Source organism: Sarcophilus harrisii, chromosome 5 (assembly GCF_902635505.1).
Source record: "Sarcophilus harrisii chromosome 5, mSarHar1.11, whole genome shotgun sequence".
Classification (NCBI taxonomy): domain Eukaryota; kingdom Metazoa; phylum Chordata; class Mammalia; order Dasyuromorphia; family Dasyuridae; genus Sarcophilus; species Sarcophilus harrisii.
Window position 1 is genome coordinate 25105575 of NC_045430.1, and position 21045 is coordinate 25126619.

Sequence of the window (21045 nt, forward strand, 5' to 3'; positions counted from 1 at the left end):
ATAAAAATAGAGGCAAGAAAAAACTTGTATAGTGAAGGGGGAGAGGGAGAAGAAAGGGTAAGTGAGTGAACTTTAGTCTCATCAAAATTGGCTCAAACAGAAAATAACACATATACTCAATAGGGGTATAGAAATCTATCTTACCCTGCAGGAAAATAGGAAGGGAATGAGATATGGGAAGAGGGGAGGATGATAAAAGAGAGAGCATATTGGGGGAGGGAGTGCTCAATAGCAAAACACTTTTGAGGAGAATCAGAGTAAAAGGAGAGAGAGAATAAATGGAGGGAGGAATACAATTAGCATTAGTCATTGTAATTTTTTTTGGCAACATTAATTGTAAAAAAAATTCGAAGCAAATTTCTCTGATGAAATATTTTTGCTCTCTGGGAAATGATGAGCAGGATAGCCTTCAAGGGGGAAAAAGCACCTGGAAAGTCTTGCATGAACAAAGTAAAATGTACTGTATGCAAAGTTATAGCAATGTTCTGAGATGATCAGCTGTAAATGATTTTGTTATACTCAGTAGTACAATCATCCACAACTACTCTGAAGAATTTTTGATGAAAAATCCTATCCATACCCAGAGAAGGAACCGATTGTGTCTGAATACAAATCAAAGCATTCTCTATTTCTCTCTCTATCTCTCTCTTTATTTTTAACTTAATTTTTCTTGAAATTTTTTATTTTTATTAGGAGAGGTCTGTTTTCTTTCACAACTTGAATTTATGGGAATGTTTTGCATAACTTCACATGTGGTTTCTTAATTTTGGGTGGAGATAAGGGAGAAAACCTAGAACTCAAAAATCTTAAAAACAAAAGCAAAAAAAAAAATGTTTTGAATGTAATTGGGGGAAAATATTGAATGAATAAATTAATTAAAACAGTTGAAAAAACTGAGACAGTGAGTGACTTACTCACAAGGCTCCTAATTGTGTGAGCTAGATTTGAATTTAGGTATTTCCTCATTCGATACCCAGAATTTTATTCACTGTGCCACCTACTTCTGCTAAGGACGTTAGAGAACATTTAGTCAACCACTCTTAGGGTTTACTGGCTAGATGTCTTTCTTAAGGATCATGTCCTAAACCCAAATCACTCTAGCCCTCACTGACCAACACAAGCTCCCAGGCTAAGCCCCACTTGATCTCTGTCTGGGCCCTGATTGGCTAGGAAACCAGGTAGGTCTATAAGGCAGTCTTGGAGCTGAGTACCACTAAGCTACCTCTTTCTATCAACTATACCAGGGTTTCTTAAACTTCCTCCACTTACCCGAGAAATTTTTATGTGACCCTGGGTATATAGATATATAAAAATAGATTATAAACCTAGAATCTACTAATAATAAATTAGGATTTTCGTGACCACCACATTCAATTATGAGACGGCCATGTGAGGTCTCGACCCACAGTTTTAAAAGCTAGGTACTCCATACCATCTATGACACTCCAGCACATACAAAATCAGTAAGTGAAAGCATTGTTGAAAGAAGAGGAGGAGGGATAGAATAGGAATCAATCAAGCAACTTTTATTAAGTTCCTACAATATTCCAGGTGGTAGGGTAAAAAATAAATGGTTCCTTTCAATATTTTGATGACTTGCGTTCTACAAGAGAGAGATAATCATATATAGAATAAACACAAATTGATATAGAGAGGGATGGACTCAATAACTGGGAAGGATGTAGTCATATTTATGCTGTAACTTGAAGGGAACTAAATGATTGGTCCTTTTTCATCTTTGTACCCAAGCCACCCAGCATGATGTCTAACCAGTTATGGGACAAGAATAGACCGGATCAGTGATTTCATTGATAGGGAAACTCACACATGAGGAAATTTCCTCTATCAATGCAGACTGCCACCTTTATGCTCAGAGTAAGCACTGGACCAGTTTGTTTGGAAATGGAGGGTACGAGAATTTTTTCCATCACATCTCATTCCAACAATAATACTGGCTTCCCTCAAATATATTCATGAGTCTAACTCTTAGTCAGTTCTGTCTAAATGGCTGGAGCAATGAAGCAATGAACTCTCTCTCCCCTGGGAGTTTTTTCACCCTTGAACAGACTTCCCCAGGAAAAGCACTGAATGTTCATCTCATTCCCTTAACTCTATACTCATTAGCATTTCCATAGTCAATTCAGCTTCAACAGTGTTCACATGATTCATATTCTGGAAGCTCTTTTTTTTTTTTTTTTTTTTTTTTAATCTGGTGGCAGTAAAAGATGCTTGGATTCGAGTCACAGGATTTGGAAAGAAGTTTGAATTCTGGCATGCTCCTATGGGATCTCGCATTAATCATTTTATAATCATTGTAAAGTGAAAGGATTTCTAAAGATCCATCCAGGTAAAAATCTATGGGCCTATAGCTTATGATTTCCTTTAGCATGAGAGGCAGTGCAGTGCAGTGGAAAGAGTAGTTAATCCAAAATCAAAGAATCTAGCTTCAAATTCCATTTCTGCCACCTATTTTTTTTTTTGTATCTATCTTAAATGACTTTTGAGAAAAAAGGTTCTTAATTTTTTTTGTATCATATTAGTCAGGTAAAACTTATGGTACTCTTCTTCGAACAATGTTTTTAAACTCATAAATAAAATGTGTTGAAATACAAAAGAAGTCAATCTTATTGAAATTGTCATCAAAATATTTAAAGAAAAAAAAGCCAAGTTTACAGACTCTATGTTTTCATTTCCACTCAAAGATTATTTTCTATTTATTCTCTTTGCATTTTATATATGGCTGTTCATATGCACACGACACATACACTGTTAGAAGGGGAGATATATAAAAGTAGGAAATCTTTTGTGCTTTCTTTGTGACTTCAATGCTTGACACAATGTCTGGTATATATGGAGTAAATAATGCTTGCTTATTGATTCAATGGCTGACTTAACTTCTCCTGAAACAAGCATTAGGCATGAAATGAGAAGCCCTGTGTTGAAAATGTTGGCTCTACTTTCTATTAGCTATTATGATCCTGAGCAACACACTTTGCCTCTCCTACTCTAGTCTTCCCATCTGTGAAATGGTATATGATACTTGTATTTCCAGCCTTCACTACAGGATAATGCTATGTCATTTCCAGTTATTGTTATTGTTTCATCTGCTTCAACAAAATGTATCTCCTAAAAGTCCTTTCTTTCTTTCAATAGTAACCATTTACTGAATAAATTTCTTCTAGTCCTTGACCTGATAACTCGGTCCTCAAAAATAATCATAGTATTTTAGGCTTGGCTAGTTCATTTCTTTTCTCACTTTTCTTCAAAAGAGCTGCTTCGGTGCTCTAGAACTTCAGTTTAATGCCGTGATTTAATTTTAAAAGCTTTAATGAAAACTTTTTGCTAATTAGATCAGATCCCTTTTTGATTGATTTCTCCCTTACTCCCCTAGCAAACCTTCTCTAAAAAGTATTAACTACTTTTGATCCTCCTTTTATCTACAAAATAAAGAGGTTGGATTAAGTGGCTTTTGAGATCCATGCTATATATGGAGTTAGTACATAGTACATAGAGAACTAGTACATGAATACCTAGTTCAAATCCCAGCTCTTATACTTACTGCCTCTTTTATTATCTTAACTGGAAAATTATAAGATTGCATTAAATGACCTTTGAAGTCCCTGCTGCATTTGGAGTCAGGGGACCCACGTTCAAACCTCGATTCTGTCACTTCCTAACTATGTAAACGTTTCCTCCTCTAAACATTGGATTCAATGGATTAGATTCAGTGATTTCTATGATCCCTTCAAGTTCTTGGATTTATGAGCTTATGATAAACTTCAGAACAGTCAAGCAATCCCAGAGTAGAAAGGGCAGTTTTAGTAGAGAATGAGTTTTCTATGCCTTGTAATGAGGCAGGATGACCCTTGACAAGGATGTTGTAGAGGAGATTCCTGTTTATATTTGTACTGAACTAGATAACCTGGGCTCCACCCCCAGAGGTCCCTTTTAGCCCTGAGATTCTGTGTTTCTGTGTTTCATCAGTTGACTGCTGGGTTGCTTCAGGCCTATTGCAACATTGGCAGCCACCCAGCCTGGTCCAACAGTGAATGTGGCTCACACGGGTTGGTGTGGAGACAGGACAATAACAATAGGAGAAACCAGCTCAAGAGTGGATGAAAGTTTCTGAGTCCATAGAGTTTCACATCTAGAAATCCATCCATGAGACCATTCCAGAGACTAGCCATACCTCTCACTAACTCACAAAGCAGACAAACAATGGTCTGCCACCACTACTCCCTTCTGTCCCTTAATAAAATCCACTAAGAAAAATCAGCCTAGCCATTCTCACAATCTCCACGTGGCTGGAGGACAGAAAGAATACTGGGCAGCCTGAGAATGCCTTTGGTTTCCAGTGATGGATAATTTTAATAATACAATAATGCGTGAAGTTTCCACTAAGCTTGAGTTTCAACTACACATATGCCCTACCTTATAGGATTGTTATGAGAAAAGTGCTAAAAATTTCCCAGGGGATAGATGGAGCACAAGAAGACCTGGTTTTCTTTCTTTTTTTTTTTAATTATAACTTTTTATTGACAGAGCCCATGCCTGGGTAATTTTTTTTACAACATTATTCTTGCACTCACTTCTGTTCTGACTTTTCCCCTCCCTTCCTTCACCCCCTCTCCTAGATGGCAAGCAGTCCTATACAAGTTAAATATGGAAGACCTAGTTTTCAATCCCAGCTCAGACATTTACTAACTTTGTGACTCTGGGCAAACTATTTATCTATTCTGGGCCTTAAGTTTCCTTCTCTGTAAAGTAAGGGAATTGTATTCAATGACCAATGAAATCCCTTACAACTCTAAATCTAGGCACCCACCAGTTTAGGATTCTATAACTTAAAATAGTTTAGACAAGTGGGCATTTATGGTTTATAGTGCTCTGCACATAGTAGGTGCTTAATAAATATTTACTGCTCCACTGACTGGTAGTAATAACATATTTCTACAATACTTAAAGGTTTACAAATTACAAGTTTGAGAGTTTAGTAGTATTTATATTATTATCTCTACTTTACAGAATAGGAAACTTAAATGATTTGTTAAAGTCACAAAGCTAGACTGAGGAGAGATTAAAATCCACTCTAGACTTCAAAAATAAAACCACAATTTCTTTTAAGTGTTCCATTTCCCATTGTAGAAATGAGAAGCTATAGAAGAGATTACATTTAAAACACATAAAAAGAAACTCATTTTCTTACTCTATCCAAAAAAAAACTTTTAAAATAATTTATTATGAACATAACATTAAGTACTCTTTCAAATACCCTTGAATGAATGTGTGACCTTGTAAACTTGAAAATTCACGTCTTTGATGCAGATCTGTCTATTCTATACAATTCTTGTTCACACTTTTCCAAAGGTATGGTGCCAGGAGTCTACTCAAAACTCTGGGGGTTTTTCTTATTGTCTCTTGACATTTCTAGGATAGCAAGGACACATCAAAGATACTAATGTCCTATGGACCCAACCAATGAAACTTGCTTTGCAACTATTTATATTTAAATAAATGGAATTGCCTAAAATAACAATTTTCTGGTACTCTCTCTAATTCTCCATTAACCTTCTTTCTTCATCCATTCATTTTTATTTAATTTTCCTCCATTTTGATCCTAGACTCTGAAAGATCTGGTCTGGTTCTGGAAAATTGTTTCTTCTCCATTTTGTATCCCCAGCTCTTATGATTTAAAAGTTCGAGATTACTCCTGTCTCCTTTAATGTCCAATCTCTGTGCATTCTGTCTCTTGCTTATATATGCAATTTCTCATATAAATAACTTGCCTGTATACGGTTATTTTCATGGAGTCTCTTCCATTAGATTGTGGGCACCTTGAGAATAGGGATTATCCTTCATATTTCTTTGTATCCCCAAGGTTTAGGATAATGCCTGGCACGTAGTAGGCATTTAATAAATGCTTTCTGGCTATTGACTAGTCAGCCAGTTTGTACATGGTTGTTTCATGCACGTCTCTCTCATTAGACTGTGAACTCCTTAAGACTAAGGACAGTCTTTTGCCTTTCTTTATATGTCCAGTGCTGGGTACATAGCGGACATTAAGCAAATGTTTATTGACTGATCACTGAATCAAACTCTTTCATTTTGGAGATGAGGTGTGATGCTCATATCCTGCCTATGAGACTGGGACAAATTGTTTATCTTCCCTGCACTTCCATTTCTTCAACTTTAAAGAAACAGAGTTAATCAAGATGATTCTAGGGTCCCTGATCTAACAAAGACCAAAATTTTCCAAAGCCAATTGTCCAAGGAGAAAGTGATCAGACAGTAGGACAGGATTTTTATCTATATTCTCCAATTATTATTCCTTCCCACTAAGACCCCTTCCCACTGTACCCCCTTCTTTTTATAAGAGTCTTTCCAAATGTCTTCATGTTCCTCAAACTCAAATTTTAAGGACAGTGAACAAAATCAGTTGAAGAGACAGCATCATTTCCCAAATGTGCTTCCTTGACCATCAAGGGAGATATTGTATAATTAAAATAGACTCAAAACACACAATTTCTCCATGTAAGCTGTAGTTGGTTATATTTAGGAGCTTCTTGGTTCTTTCAGAATTCTTGTAGCCATTTTGAGAACTTTAAAAAATACTCTTAAATTCCTTTGCAATATGATTGATTTCCTTTGCAATCATCTATGTTTTTATTTTATGCATTTAAAAATATTATGCTGAGAAGGGGTCTAGAAGTTTCACCAGGGTCCCAAAGGGGCCCATCACACACACACACACACACACACACACACACACAAACACACATGCACACATGCACACCACTAAAGAAATTTTAATTTTAAGTTTGTTGGTTTTTTAAAAAACATGGCTGAAACAATCACTTCATAACCAAGGAAAAAATCATTCAAAACTTTTGTCTCCATTATCCGAAATAACATCCCCTTCTCCTCCCGCTTGCATAAATTACTTACTTATGAAGTATTTGGCCAAAGTTTGTCATTCACGGTACACAGAGAAGAGCTGTCTTCTAGCCTCGCTAAGTCCCAGTGATTTTCTACAAGTCCATGAGATGTGTAGTGTTTTCTTGCATGGGGTGACTTGTAGGGTGAAAAAATTTGTTTTTTCAAATGAAAGTTTGAATGATAGCACATTGCCTTCTGGCCTAGTGTCATTTCTTCTTTGGCTCACTGCCTCAATGGACACAGATTAGTCATTAACAAGTCTTCCCTGGCTACATTTTCTAAACATAGATTTGAAAGCTGGGAGCCTTAGTAAATACCAGAAGGATGGTCAAATCACAGCCTTGAGAAATTCCCTGGGACCCAAAATGAATAAGCTTCTCACCCCAACACACCTTGAAATAAACCTCTTAGAAGATACAAGATACTTTTTTTTTTAAATATGTTTTTGGTAACAAAATAGGGAAGGGTGACAGATTATATCACAAAGGGAATCAGAGGTCTATTCAGAGCTTCCTGGGGAAGGGGGCCAAAGAAAAAGGGAGAAGGGAGAGACAGAGACACAGAAGGAAGAGAGGAGATAGGAAAGAGGAGGGTAGAGGAGGAGAAAAAGAGAGAGGAGGTGGAAGAGGGGAAGAAGAAAGGAAGGAAAAAAAGAAGAAGAGAAAGAGAGACAAAAGACAGACAAACAGAGTGATGAGAGAGAGGAGATTGTGTGTATCTGTGTGTGCATGTGTTGGTGGAGGAAAAGGAGGGATGAAGACAAATAGGTCCTATCAAGTTCTTACTTTCAAATTCAGTTTTGATGCTGTACATATCAGTTTAATTTAGTCAACACCATTTTCTTTCTTTCTTTTTTTAATATTTATTTTGCTGAGGCAATTGGGGTTAAGCGACTTGCCCAGGGTCACACAGTTAGGAAGTGTTTAGTGTCTGAGACCAGATTTGAATTCAGATCCTCCTGACTTCAGGGCTGGTGCTAGTCAACACCATTTTCTTGACATCAATGCTATATAAGGGAGGAGGAGAACAAAAACCAATAGATTTGTAATCTCTGACCTGGGTTTAAATGCTGTCTCTATTTCTTACAATTATGGGACTTTGAGCAAATCACTTTACCTTTCTAAATCTCTATTTCCTTGTCTATATAATGAAAGATGAGATTAAGATGATTTCACAGGTTCCTTCTAGTTTCCCGTCTCTGGGTTCTAGCAGGTTCATTGCCTAGTATACAACTTAATAAATACTTGTTGATGACTTGGGTCTCATTTTCATTAAACAAGGGGTGGAACCAGATGACCTCCAAAATTCCTTTGAGTTCTCAATCTAAGGTTATGCAATCTTCTGATCCATTTTGGAATATTAATTTTTTTATGTTGAATGTATGATGGGTAAGGTAATATAGTCCACTGGAGAGAAAGCAGATCATTTCTTTCTTACCTGACCCTAATCACCGAGACTTGGGAAAGACCTTGGTTTAAAAAGCTCAAGATCTCCCATTGTATCCAGGGCCAACTTCAGTCCTTCTGATCTATATCTTGTCACTGGCTCCAGATAACTCTGGAGGGGAAAGTAAGGCAAGTGACCTTGTACTCCCTCTCTCAACCCAATTCACTTGTATATCATGACACCCTTCCCTCACCTTTCAGAATAAAGAAGACTGCAAGTTGCAGATCTGATGTCCACTGGTAAGGGTACTATGAGCACATCGCGTATAATAATCATTCTAATCATGAATCACACCCAAATAAGTGTAATTATAATAATAATGACTATTATTTTTATGACAATAACAATAACTGCTAACATTTCTAAAGCAGGTATTATATGTTTAGTGTACTTGGTCTGAAGTCAGGAAGACTCATCTTCAAATCTGGCCCTAGAGACTTGTAAGCCATGTAATCTTGAGCAAGTCACTTGACCCTATTTGCCTCAGTTTCCTTATCTATAAAATGAGTTAGTGAAGGAAACAGCAAATCACTCCAATATCTCTGCCAAGAAAACTCCAAATGGAATCACGAAGAGTTAAGCACAATTGGAAAACAACTCAACAGCTGACAATGTGGCTGGTACTGTGCTAAGCATTTTACAATTATTATCTCATTTGATCCTCACTATAATCCTGAGAGATAGGTATTACCTACCAAAGTCATCATAGGTTTGGGGAAAAAAATACTGAAACTATTAAGCCCTGCATCTCCTGCTAAACCTTAAAGTAAAACATGGCAGTTGTTTTTGTTATTGCTATTATTATTCATTACTACTCCATTTCTACTACTACTACTAGTAATAGTACTATTACTATTATTACCACTACTACTACTTCTACTACTATTACTATTTCTACTACTAGTTACTATTAGTAACTACTAGTTACTTCTACTACTATTACTATTTCTACAACAACTACTATTACTGCTACTACTATTACTACTACTACTACTAGTATTATTACTACCACTACTACTACTTCTATTTGTACTACTATTACTACTACCACTACGATTACTTCTACTACTACTACTACTGCTACAACAACTACTACTACCACCACCACTACTACTACTACTACTAATACTACTGCTACTAATATTTTTATTACAACTACTACCAATACCCACCAACACTACTGTATCACTACGAGCACTATTGTTGCTGTTGCTACCACTGCTACTATAATACCATCCCTATAACTACTGCTATAACTGCTATTATTCCCACTACTATTACCAAAACCACCATCACCACCACCATTACTACTACTTACTATTATCACTACTACCATTGCTACTATTACTACTATCATGCCACCATCACTTCTACTATAACTTTTATTACTACCATCACCACCCTTACTAATACTGCTACAATTGCTACTATTAGTACCACCACCACTATTATTATTTACTACTACTACCACATTGGTACTATTACTGCTCCTACTATCACCCCATTATTACTTACTCCTACTACAGTTACCATTACCACTATTATTAGTACTACCATCACCATCACTGCTACTGCTTACTACTACTTACTACTACTACTTCCACTACTATTGCTGTTGTTATCATTGTTGCTGCTATCACTACTACTCAACAAATACTCAATGTATTTGTGCCCCCCTTGCTTGACTGTATAGGACAGTAGTTAATTTCTACTTTCTGATTCCCAGTGGAGTATGTTTTAGATACTATATACAAGAGGAGGTTTTTCAGTGAATGTGCGATTGGACATTTTCTATTAATCAAGGCATACAGACAACATGGCTCCTGGGAGAGGAAAAACTATTTCTAATCAATTTCAATCCCATCAATAATTCCTATCAATAATTAATACCAGGGCATATTTAAATTCTTTTTAAATTTGCTAAGTATGTTGTATACATTATCTCATTTGAACCTCACAACAAAGCTCTGAGATAAATGCTACAATTATACTCATTTTACAGATCAGAAAACTAAGGCTCAGTTAAACTTAACTCCTAAAAATGGTTTTTTTTACTCAGGAATTCTTATCCATGATTTTGGTTTTTAAAAAAAAAATTGTGATAACTCTATTTCAAGTTTTACAAACTATGAAACTATTTGAAACTATATAGGTTCAAATTCTACCATCTCTGACACTTACTGATTGTGTGATCTTACACATGTCACTTAACTTCTTAATACTCTGGATGCCTCTCTAAATGACAGGGCAAATGCTAACTTGCATTAGTAGAGAGAGAGTACCTCTTTAACCTCAGTGAAATCACAGGCCAGTTCCTATTCTTATCTCTCTCCTATCATTATTAACTAAACAGATGGTACTCCCAATGGGAGATTCATGTCAACAGTAGAAAGTAAATCACCCCCCTGGACATTATAAAGAAACCAAAGGAAAAGTATAGGAATGTTCAAACATTAGCAAAAACACATCCAATTACATACCCACTTACACACTCACACACCCCAATGTAAAAAAAAAAAGTCAGCAAAATATGAACTAGGAAATTGAATGACATAAGTGAAATTGTGAAGAGAAAAATGGGATTTTTTTAGCATGTTTTGCAAACCTAAAAGTGTTTTATACAATACTACTATAATTATATTTATTACTATTGTTAAGCTTAGTATGTCTTAAAACTATTACATAAGGAAATCTTGATTTATTTAGACCTCTGTTTTACCAGAAGGGCTTGTGATCTCCAGCCCCAGCTGGAGTATCTTTGTTTGAGTGCATTCATCTCTAGTAGTAGTAGTAGTAGTAGTAGTTGTTGTTGTTGTTGTTGTAATAGTAGTGGTAGTGGTAGTAGTAGTAGTAGTAGCAGTAGTAGTAGTAGCAGTAATAGCAGTAGCAGTAGTAGTAGTAGCAGTACTTGTAGTAGTAGCTGTTGTTGTTGTTGTAATGGTAGTAGTGGTAGTAGTAGAAGTAGTAGCAGTAATAACAGTAGTAGTAGCAGTAGTTGTAGTAGTAGTAGTATTCATCTCACATAAAGGAAAGTGATTCCTCTATTTCCATAGGTAGTAAAGGCTAACTGGCTATAAAACCTTCTGTGATAGCTTCCCAATAAATGACAAAATGCTGGGCAATAAAAGGAGGGGTATTTCTTTCTGATCATGTTGACTCATACTTAAAACTAAAAGGTAGATAACAAAAAACTCAAACATAAAAAAGGCCACAGAGGGAAATTAACTGCCTATTAAAGCCATTTAATGGGGGATTTTCCATCTTCTTTCAGGAAATTTGGCAGATTGCCTGATGATGCACCATTATTGGTGGAGAATGGACTTTGAGTTGAACTTTCAGTGGGGATGATATATCTGCCCACATTCCCCCCACCCACAATCCTCTTTGAAAAGCACCAAAAGCATTTTCAAGCCTGCTGACTAGAGTTAGGGTTAGGAGTGCATCTAGGGCCATGGAAGGAAATCAAAGTTAATTGAGATGGAAACCATGACCTTGGGCTCTTCCAGTTGGACTCGGCTCAATGGAACAAAGCAGCAATTTAGACTAAGTATGTAAATCGACCTTGGCAGGAGGGGAAAAGCGTTAATCACAAATAGGACAAAGTTCACTAGAGGCAAATAAAAGTTGCACAAATGTAAGCATGGTTCACACACATACATTTTATTTGGGGGGGTTATTTTTAAATAGGAAAAATTACTGACATAAAAACTTCCTACACTAACATAGATCAGCAACTTGTCTAATTCTGCAGTCTTAGATAGTATCTGTGGTCAATTAAATTTTAAGTGACTTTCCCAGGAGGTGTCAGAGGCTAGGGCTGAACTTCCCTGTCTCCATGGCCAGCTTCTGTCCACTAAGTGAGAGCTCAATCAATCAATAACAATAGGAGAAGACATTCTGAAAAACAACAAAAACTATCATTCCCCCTTTCTCTATTATTAATTCAACACAAAAGTCCCTGATCCCTTAGACTCAATAGGAGTCAATCACTGGATAGAATATTTTGATGCCTAAAATATCCCTCATCATGTTCTAAAATACTGGGAAGATCAGAGGGGGGACTTCCAACTAGGTCCTAAGCACTCCCAAAGAGGGAAAGACCCTAAATGACCCAATGAGGTTACAACATCCTTGGATGGAAGGGTATCTTGAGACCTCTTCCAATTATATCAGTAGCAAATCCAAAAGAGATCTCTCAAGGGTGGGAAAACACACTTATCGAGCTGGACAGTCAAGAAGTATTTACTAAGCTATTATTATGAAGTAGTTATTGTGCTGAGGAAGGAAGAGAAGGAAGGACAGAAGGAAGAAGGGAAGGATTTATTAAGCTATTGCTATAGGCCAGTTACTTGCTGAGGAAAGGAGAGAGGGAGGGACAGAAGAAAGAAGGGAAAGAGAGAAATATTTATTGTTATTACTATAAGCTAAGCAGTTTGCTGAGGAAGGGAGAGAAGGGAAAAAAGAGGGAAGCATTTAGTAAGCATTTATTGCCATTTAATGCCAGGCACTGTGCTAAGTGCTTTACTAATACTATTTCATAGGACAACCTTGCAAGACAGGTGGTGTTAGTATCCCCATTTTACTGTTGAAGAAACTGAGGCAAGGTACAGCTAAATAACTTGCCCAAGATCACAGTGTCTAAGGCTGGATTTGAGCTCATAAAATAGCGTCTGGCTTCAGTGAGAGAGATAAGACTTTGGCAAACAACCATGTAGATACAAAATATAAAATAAATGCAAGATAAAGTTCCGCCAGACTCAATGCCACTTTCCCCTCAACGTATCTTAGAAGTTATAAATAATAATAATACATATTTATCAGCACTTACAAGTTTTAAAAACAATATAGACACATATAAAATATCATTTGATCTCCACAATATCCCTAAGGTTGGTACTGTAATTATCCTTATTATATCTGAAGAAACAAGTCAGAGATTCTAACTCACCAAAGTAGTAAGTGTCTGAGGCCAGATTTCAACCTGGGCCTTCCTGACTCCAAGCCAAGAACTAGCTGCCCAAGGTCTCTGAACCTCTCCAATAGCTATTACCTCCACTAAAGCCAGACCTTTGGAGTCTCATCCAAATACTTAATTGTCTCCTATTTTGTTTAAAGACTTGAGTGTCCAAGGCAATCCCAATAAACTTTGGATAGAAAACTCCATCTGCATCCAGAAAAAGAATGATGAAGACTTTTTTTTGCAAGGCTATTGGGGTTAAATAATTTGCCAAGTCACACAGCAAGGCAAGATTAAGTATCTAAAATCACATTCAAACTCAGATCCTCCTGACATCAGGATCAAGTATTCTACTGTTCTATCTAGCTGCCTGAACTATGAAGACTGAATGTAAATCAACATATGCTATATTCACTTCTTTTTCTGTTTTTTTTCTTCTCATGTTTTTTCCCTTTTGTTTTGATTTTCCTCTCCCAACACAATTTATAAAGAAATATATATTTAAATAGTTAACGTACATGTATAAAATAGAAAAAAAGATAATAAAAATAATTAATAATTAAAAACAAATGTGCATGAGATTTCCAAAGCCATGGAAAATTAAAGTCTCCAGGTTCTAAGGTGTCGGGGAGGCTAACCCCTGGCAGAAAAGGGACAAATGCTAACCTGACTACAATGAAGGAGAGAAAAAAAATTCAAAAGCAAACAGAAACTTAATAAAAGAATGAATTAACATATTGGCAATCACTCTGAATCATCAAGAAAGGGTTAAAATCTTCTCAATGCCTTCTGTTGGAGAAGAGGTCATAGTACAGATGATGGAGAGAAGGGCTTCGTGCTTTTCATAGGATAGCCTATATCTTTAATACATACAGATTGTATGTATGCGAGTCCTAGAGAAGGCTTTAGCAATAGAGATTCAACACTGGCAGATCCTAACAAGCAGAAAATCTCCATATTTCAGCCTGTGAAAGGACATGGGAAAAATCTAGCTAGCTAAATAAGAAGAACCTTATCAACAGGTTGCCTATGAGGATGAATTTTTTACCCTTCTTGATAACCCTTCCAAAAAAGTAATGAAATCTCTGTTCTCTGTTTCAGAAAGGTGAAAGAATAGTGAAAACACATAAGAAACATGTCCATTTAAACATATTTTACAAGGAAAAGAATTTTGGATACAGAATTGGGTCAGTTTCAGTTGCTCTGAAAAGTATGTTAGAAAATCTTTTTCCCCCCTTCACAACAATGTCAAAAGAATATGGCATTAGTAGTAGTTGAAAAATAGTGAGTAAAGAAGCAAGTGAAAACTGTTCATTTGTCACTCTTGACTTTGGGTTCTCAAGATTTAAAATGGGGTCCTTTTCTTAATCCAGTGCATTGTAATAATTCATTATACTCTGTGGAGATGTAAGACAAGGTGACACTTTCAGGGATATAGAGATTGTCAGGAAGAGGCAATTAATTATAACATAAAAACTTTATCAGCCTCTTTCCTGTTTCTTGACAAAGGTGAAGATGAGTCTTCTCTATCAGGCCCACGGATTCTCAGTACTTGGCACATAGTAGGAGCTTAATAAATTATAAATGAATCATAAATGGGCAACTTAGATGGTAGATGAATAAAGGTGAAAATGATGACTGTAACTATCATTTTTATACAAGTTGGACTTTCCAAGGGTGTTCTGATTTGTTCAAATACTTAACACAAAGAATCTTTATTAAGACTGAGACGAAAGAAATCCAGGTTTTAAATCCTCCCTATTTCTCCTATTGGCCATGTGACCTCTTGGAGCTCCTGGGAAATGCTCTAAAATTCTGAGCTATAGAACATCTGACCCTCTATATATGGGCAGAGGAAAGTTTGCTCATCCTCCTCTGTTGAAGTCATAAGTTTTATTACCAGACCCATAGTTTTTAGTTATTAAGAGAATAAGATAAAATGAAATATATACATTGTAAAACTGAAAGAGCTATAAAATTTCAGCTCTATCATAACCAGATATGACAATTTTTAGAGCTTTTGTTATTCAGTTATTTTTTAGTTGTGTCCTACTTTTCATGAGTCCATTTGTGAGTTTTTTTTTTTAAATAAAGATACTTGACTTCTTGATAAAGATATATGGTTTGCCATTTCCTTCTTCAGCTCATTTTACAGATGAGGAAATTGAGGCAAACAGAGTTAAGTGACTTGCCCAGGGTGACATATTTAGTAAATGTCTGAAGCCAAATTTGAACTCATCAGCCCTCTATCCATTTCACCATCTATCTGCCCTTTCTTAAAGCTAGAATAACATCAACAATGTTTAATATGAGTTTTAATTTGCACAGATTATATCTCATCAATAATTCAAGGATCTGTAAGCTGACTGGCACAAATTCTCCCTCCACTGAGTTTGTTCACATGGGTTATTCTCCATTCTTAGAGTTCAAAATATCTCTCACTCAGCTGATGGTCTCCAAGAGTGGATAGGGTTGTACACATTTTGGATCCCTGTAGTCAACCTAGTACCAAACATTCTAAAACTTAGCGTAACTGGTCCTTGGATGATATACATGCATACAAAAAGAGAGAAGTTATCACTGGACCTGTACTTAAATATACAGGATCATAGGTTTAGAGGTCAAAGAAATTCCAGCGACAATTTCATACAATCCTTTCATTTTACAGATGAAGAAACTGAGGTACAGAAGAGGTGGGAGGGACTTGTGAATTATTTAGTTTAATTATCTTATTTTGCAGATAAGGAAACTGAGATGGGCAAAATTAAGAGGTAATACAGGAAGTGATTCATAATGGTGGAATTCAAAAGTCAGAAAGACTTGAATATGAATTCTGCCTCAGCTGGGTGTCTCTGACAAGTGATTTAATCTTTCTGAGTCTCAGTGTCCATATATATAAAATGAGGATAATATATAAAATGGGGATAATACATAGCCTCTACTCCATAATATTAATATGAAGATTAAATGAAATAAACATCTTGCAAACCTTAAAATGCTATATTATTATTCTTATTAAATGACTAAAGCGTATTTTTGAGCCCAGGTTCCCCTGGTTTTAAAAAGTCCAAGTCTAGTAACCAGCTGCCATTGTAACTTGATGATGATAACAATCACAGTAGAAATGAGAATAGCAAAAACCAGCAACAACAACACATTTATATAGAGTTTTAAGGTTTTTAGAAGCATTTTTCTCTTGACAGTTCTATAGGGGAGGCAAAAAATTCAAAGATGTTTAACTCGAGATTTTTATTTTAAAAAGATGACATCTTCACTCCTTATACATCATTGAATTTTTTATTCTTTTCCAATGTTAATTAGGAGAAAGTTTCTCAAATTTTCAAATCTTAGATAATTAATTCATTGCATACAAATGAAAAATCATGTACATATAATTCATAGATAATCCTCAAAAAACTATTTTTACAATAATATGTACAATATTTTTAACATATTTAACATGTATTGGATTACTTGTCATCTAGGGGAGGGGGTGGGGAAAGGGGGAAATTTTGGAACACAAGGTTTTGCAAGAGTCAATGTTGAAAAATTATTCATGCGTATGTTTTGAAAATAAAAGTCTTTAATAAAGAAAAAAGAAAAAGAAAAGAAAAGATTATGTACAGAGTTTTGTTGACCTAAAAGTACTATCTAATTTTTTGAGGGAGGGAGTTAGTTTCAGTTTTATTGGCACTGAAAACAAACATGATGTGACCTTAGACTAAACCCTCCAAGCAAAAAACAACCACAGTGACTAGATGACTTTTAAAGTCCCTTCTACATCCTTAATCTATCCTCATATGGGTTTACCGTTTTCTATCTGAAGACTCAGATTAATTAGCAATTATGGAAGAGAGACCAAGATCAGATTTTTCCCTTGTTAAGTATCTTAAATCTCAGTATCAGAATATAAGTATCAGAAAGTATGAACATTAGGCTTCTATCATGCCAGACACAAAAACTTCAGGGAGCTTTAATCTCAGGGAGCTGAGATTAAAACACTCTTGTCTCAACAAATAATTCATATTTCAAATGCAACTTACCATTAAAAACTGTGTTTCTCACAACAATCTTGCAAATTAGGTACATTTTCTAGCATTAAAAGTCCTTCACCCTCTGCTTCCAGCCTCCCTTTCCAGGGTAATTAACACATTATTCCTCATTTGACCAGTCAATGTGGTCTCCTTGCTGTTCCCTGTGATGATATCCCATCTCCTACCACTATGACTTTGCTCTGGCTGAACCACATGCCTGGATTGTCATCCCTCCTCTCTTCGAACTCTTAGAATACCTAAGAGTTAGATGATCTCAGAATCTCCTCCAAAGTTCAGTTCAGACTTGAGGAGCTAAATGAGGGCTTTCCTGGGCCCCCCAGCTTTCAGCTTCTCCTCTTGACAAGTTGTACTTAGCTGATCCATGTTCATGTTGGTTTTTAATAGAATATAAGCTCTTTAAGATATATATATATATATAAATATATGTGTGTGTATATATATATAAGCTTAAACACAAATATATAAATATAAAAAATAAATATATAAATATAATAAATATAAACACAAAATATAAATAATAAATACTTATTAAGTATATATAATATAAATATAAGCACTTTAAGCTTTAAATTTGTCTCTCACAACTCCTGGCAGGTAGTAGAAGTTTAATAAACATTTTATAAATTGGTTAGATTCTATCAATATAATTCAAAGGCATATTGGAAGCCAGGAAGATCTGGGTTCAAGTCTCACCACTGATATTTATTGGGTTTAATTTTAATTTCTCAGAGACCCTGACAACTCTCTTTTAATCTCAGAGGTGTTATTAACCTGAATTCATAGATAGAGTTTCTTCACTTGGGAGTTCTTCTATCCAATTAAATTGTGACTCCAGTCCTTCCCCTCACCAGTAGGACTGTTCTCATTTGAATGATGAGGAAATAGAGATTTCGTTATGTTACATTGGAATTTAGACCAAGATTTCCTAATGCATGTACCTTCTACCCCTCTCAGATTGAGGAGCATATTGCCTCTCAGATGAGAAAATAGTGACAACTGCCTATTTTATCTGCTTTATATTATTGGCAAGTTGCATTTATTAATTACCCACATGAGTATGACAAGTTCCAGCCTCTTTGAATTTGTCAGATAGTACAGGATCCTAGAAATTTCAGTTTGGAAGGAATCATTCAGTCCTACTCATAATTACAGAAAAAAACCACCAAGAACATGTGGGAAATGATTATCCTGTCTCTGTTGGAAGACCTCCAATAACAGGGAACTTATCACTTCCCAAAGGAGTCCATTCCACTTTTGGACAGCTCCCAGTGTTAGGAAGCTTGAGCTGATATAAAACATGGCAACTTCTACCCCATGGCTCTTGGTTCTATCTTTAGGTCACTTCTCAGAAAAAGTCTAATCCTCCTTCCAAAGTCCCTTTCAAAGACTTACATAGGACACAAGAAAGCAGGAATATTCCCCCCTTCCTTCCTTGTATCTTTCAGCTAAAGGAAAACAAAGGAAGGGCTGCTTAGGTGGTGCAGCAGATAAAATACCAGCCCTGAAGTCAGAAGGACCCAAGCTCAAATCCCAACTCAGTCACTTATTAGTTGTATGATCCTGGGCTAGAAATCTAATCCTGGTTGTTCCAAAACAAAGAAACTATAAATAATAAAATAAAACAAAAAATAAATATAAAGAACGGAAGGAAAAAGGAAAGTGCTAAGGGACAACGGGAGAAATCTCAACTACTCCCAGTCTAGTTGTTCTTCTAATGTCCACCAACTATTCAAGAGGGAGACCTGAGAGCTTTACACTTCATAGTCAAAGGTAGACTTTTTCATACAAGCAGGATAAAACTGAATTCAAAGGTAATCCATTAATATCTGCTTTCTAAAGGAAATATCAACTGAAATGATAGCTCTTTAGAGTTTGCAGAACACTTTATATACCATATATATTTACATTGTTTGATCCTCATAAAAATTCACTGAGATAGGTATTATTATTATTAATCCTGATTTTACAAATGAAAAACTGGAACACAGAGACAAATTAAATGACTTGCCCAGTCACACAGCTAGCAAGTACCTAAATCAGGATTTGAACTCAGGACTCTCCCAATTCCAATTCTTGTGCTCCGTCTATTACTCTACCTAATTGCCTAAAACCTATTCCTTTTTCTCTAGATCATATGCCTTCCTCTTATTCCTGTTAATCTTTTATATTTAAATGTTTCCCTTGGTTTCCTGGTTTCATGAACTACATCCAGTCCAAGGCAAGGGTCTGCCTAAACTTTTGTTTTCCCATCAGCCATCAGAGTCTCAAATGTGACACCTTTACAATAATATTGAGTGGCAGTGATGGGTAGTGGTTAGAGAGAGCCTCAGAATCAAACAGTACTCATGCCATAAGATAGTTTTCTTGACTGATGAAAATGAGAGCTTGATAGTGTGGATAAACAATTACTTTCTTAAAGAGCAGTACGTGAAAACACAACTTCCCTGTGATTTTTTTTTGTTAGCTTTAACTTTTTAAAAATTAACAGGCATTTCTTTTCTCTCCCTCCTTCTTTGTCCCTTCCTCAAATTGAAAAAGAAAAACCAAATTTTTGTAATAAGCATATAAAGTTAAGCAAAAAACATTTCTCACATTGGCCATGTTTAAAAATTTATTTCTCATCATTCACCCTCTATCATGTCTCTGAGAGGAGGCATGTAATATATTTCATCAGTAGTCTACCTCAGGTACAGGCTTCCATTGGGAAGCTTCCAATCCCACATTAATTGAAAGAATTCCATATACTAATGAAATCTTAAGTCCAGATCACAAAAATTAAAAGTATTATTATATTATTTATATAAAACATTATTATTAACATATTAATAATTATATAATTTTATATCAATTATTAATTACTTATCACTAATATAATTAATTCATTGATATATAATGTATAATTATGTGAAATGGTATACAAAATTGTGTGACAATAAATAATATAATGATATTAGTTTTAATAATTAATATTTTAATAACAACATAGAAGCCCAGTAGAAAGAGTACAGGATTTGGAATCAGGAAGACCCAACTACAAACCTGCTGTGGACACTTAATAGCTGTGTGACGTATGGTAAATCACATACTTTCTCTGTGTCTCAGTTGTTTTTCCTATAAAATAAGGATAAGAGTAATATCTATTTAACAGAGTTTCTTTGAGGATCAAAGAAGATAAGATATATTAAGATTTATGAAATCCTGAAAGCATTAGTTATTGTTATGTTCCTTATGTATGAGTTATAAAGCCTTGAACTCAGAAGGACTTCATGGTAAGTAATTAGCATAACTATTATCATCATCTTGATAATTGTTGTTGTTTCTCCTTTGTTAAAGCCTTAAAAAGGACTTTAAAAATCAAATAAGCCTCAAACTCAGAACAATCATGGCAATTAATTAGATAACTATTATTGTCATCTTGGTGATTGTTGTTGTGTTTCCTTCATTTGTCATCAGGGAGGTAATGCTATGACATCTTGGTGATAAGGACTAAACCAAAGGCTTCATTGGTATAAGGAACTCCCAGGGAAGGAAATTCCATCTATTAATATAGATCATCACTCTTTTTCTGCAGCTTATTGTCATATCCTATTGAGAAGCTTAAATGATTTGTTCCAGGTCCCATAGACAGTATATATATCAGACATATTGTGA

At 35.5% G+C, this 21045-nt stretch overlaps 1 protein-coding gene across 1 annotated transcript in view; it reads right to left on the reverse strand.

The window, feature by feature from the left end:
• Window positions 1–7099, reverse strand: part of NR1H4 (nuclear receptor subfamily 1 group H member 4) — an 85245-nt gene extending 78146 nt beyond the window's left edge. The window contains exon 1 of the mRNA XM_023504410.2: window positions 6946–7099. The gene's annotated coding sequence lies outside the window, so the exon portion shown is untranslated. The remainder of the gene's footprint in view (window positions 1–6945) is intronic.
• Window positions 7100–21045: the final 13946 nt, after the last annotated feature.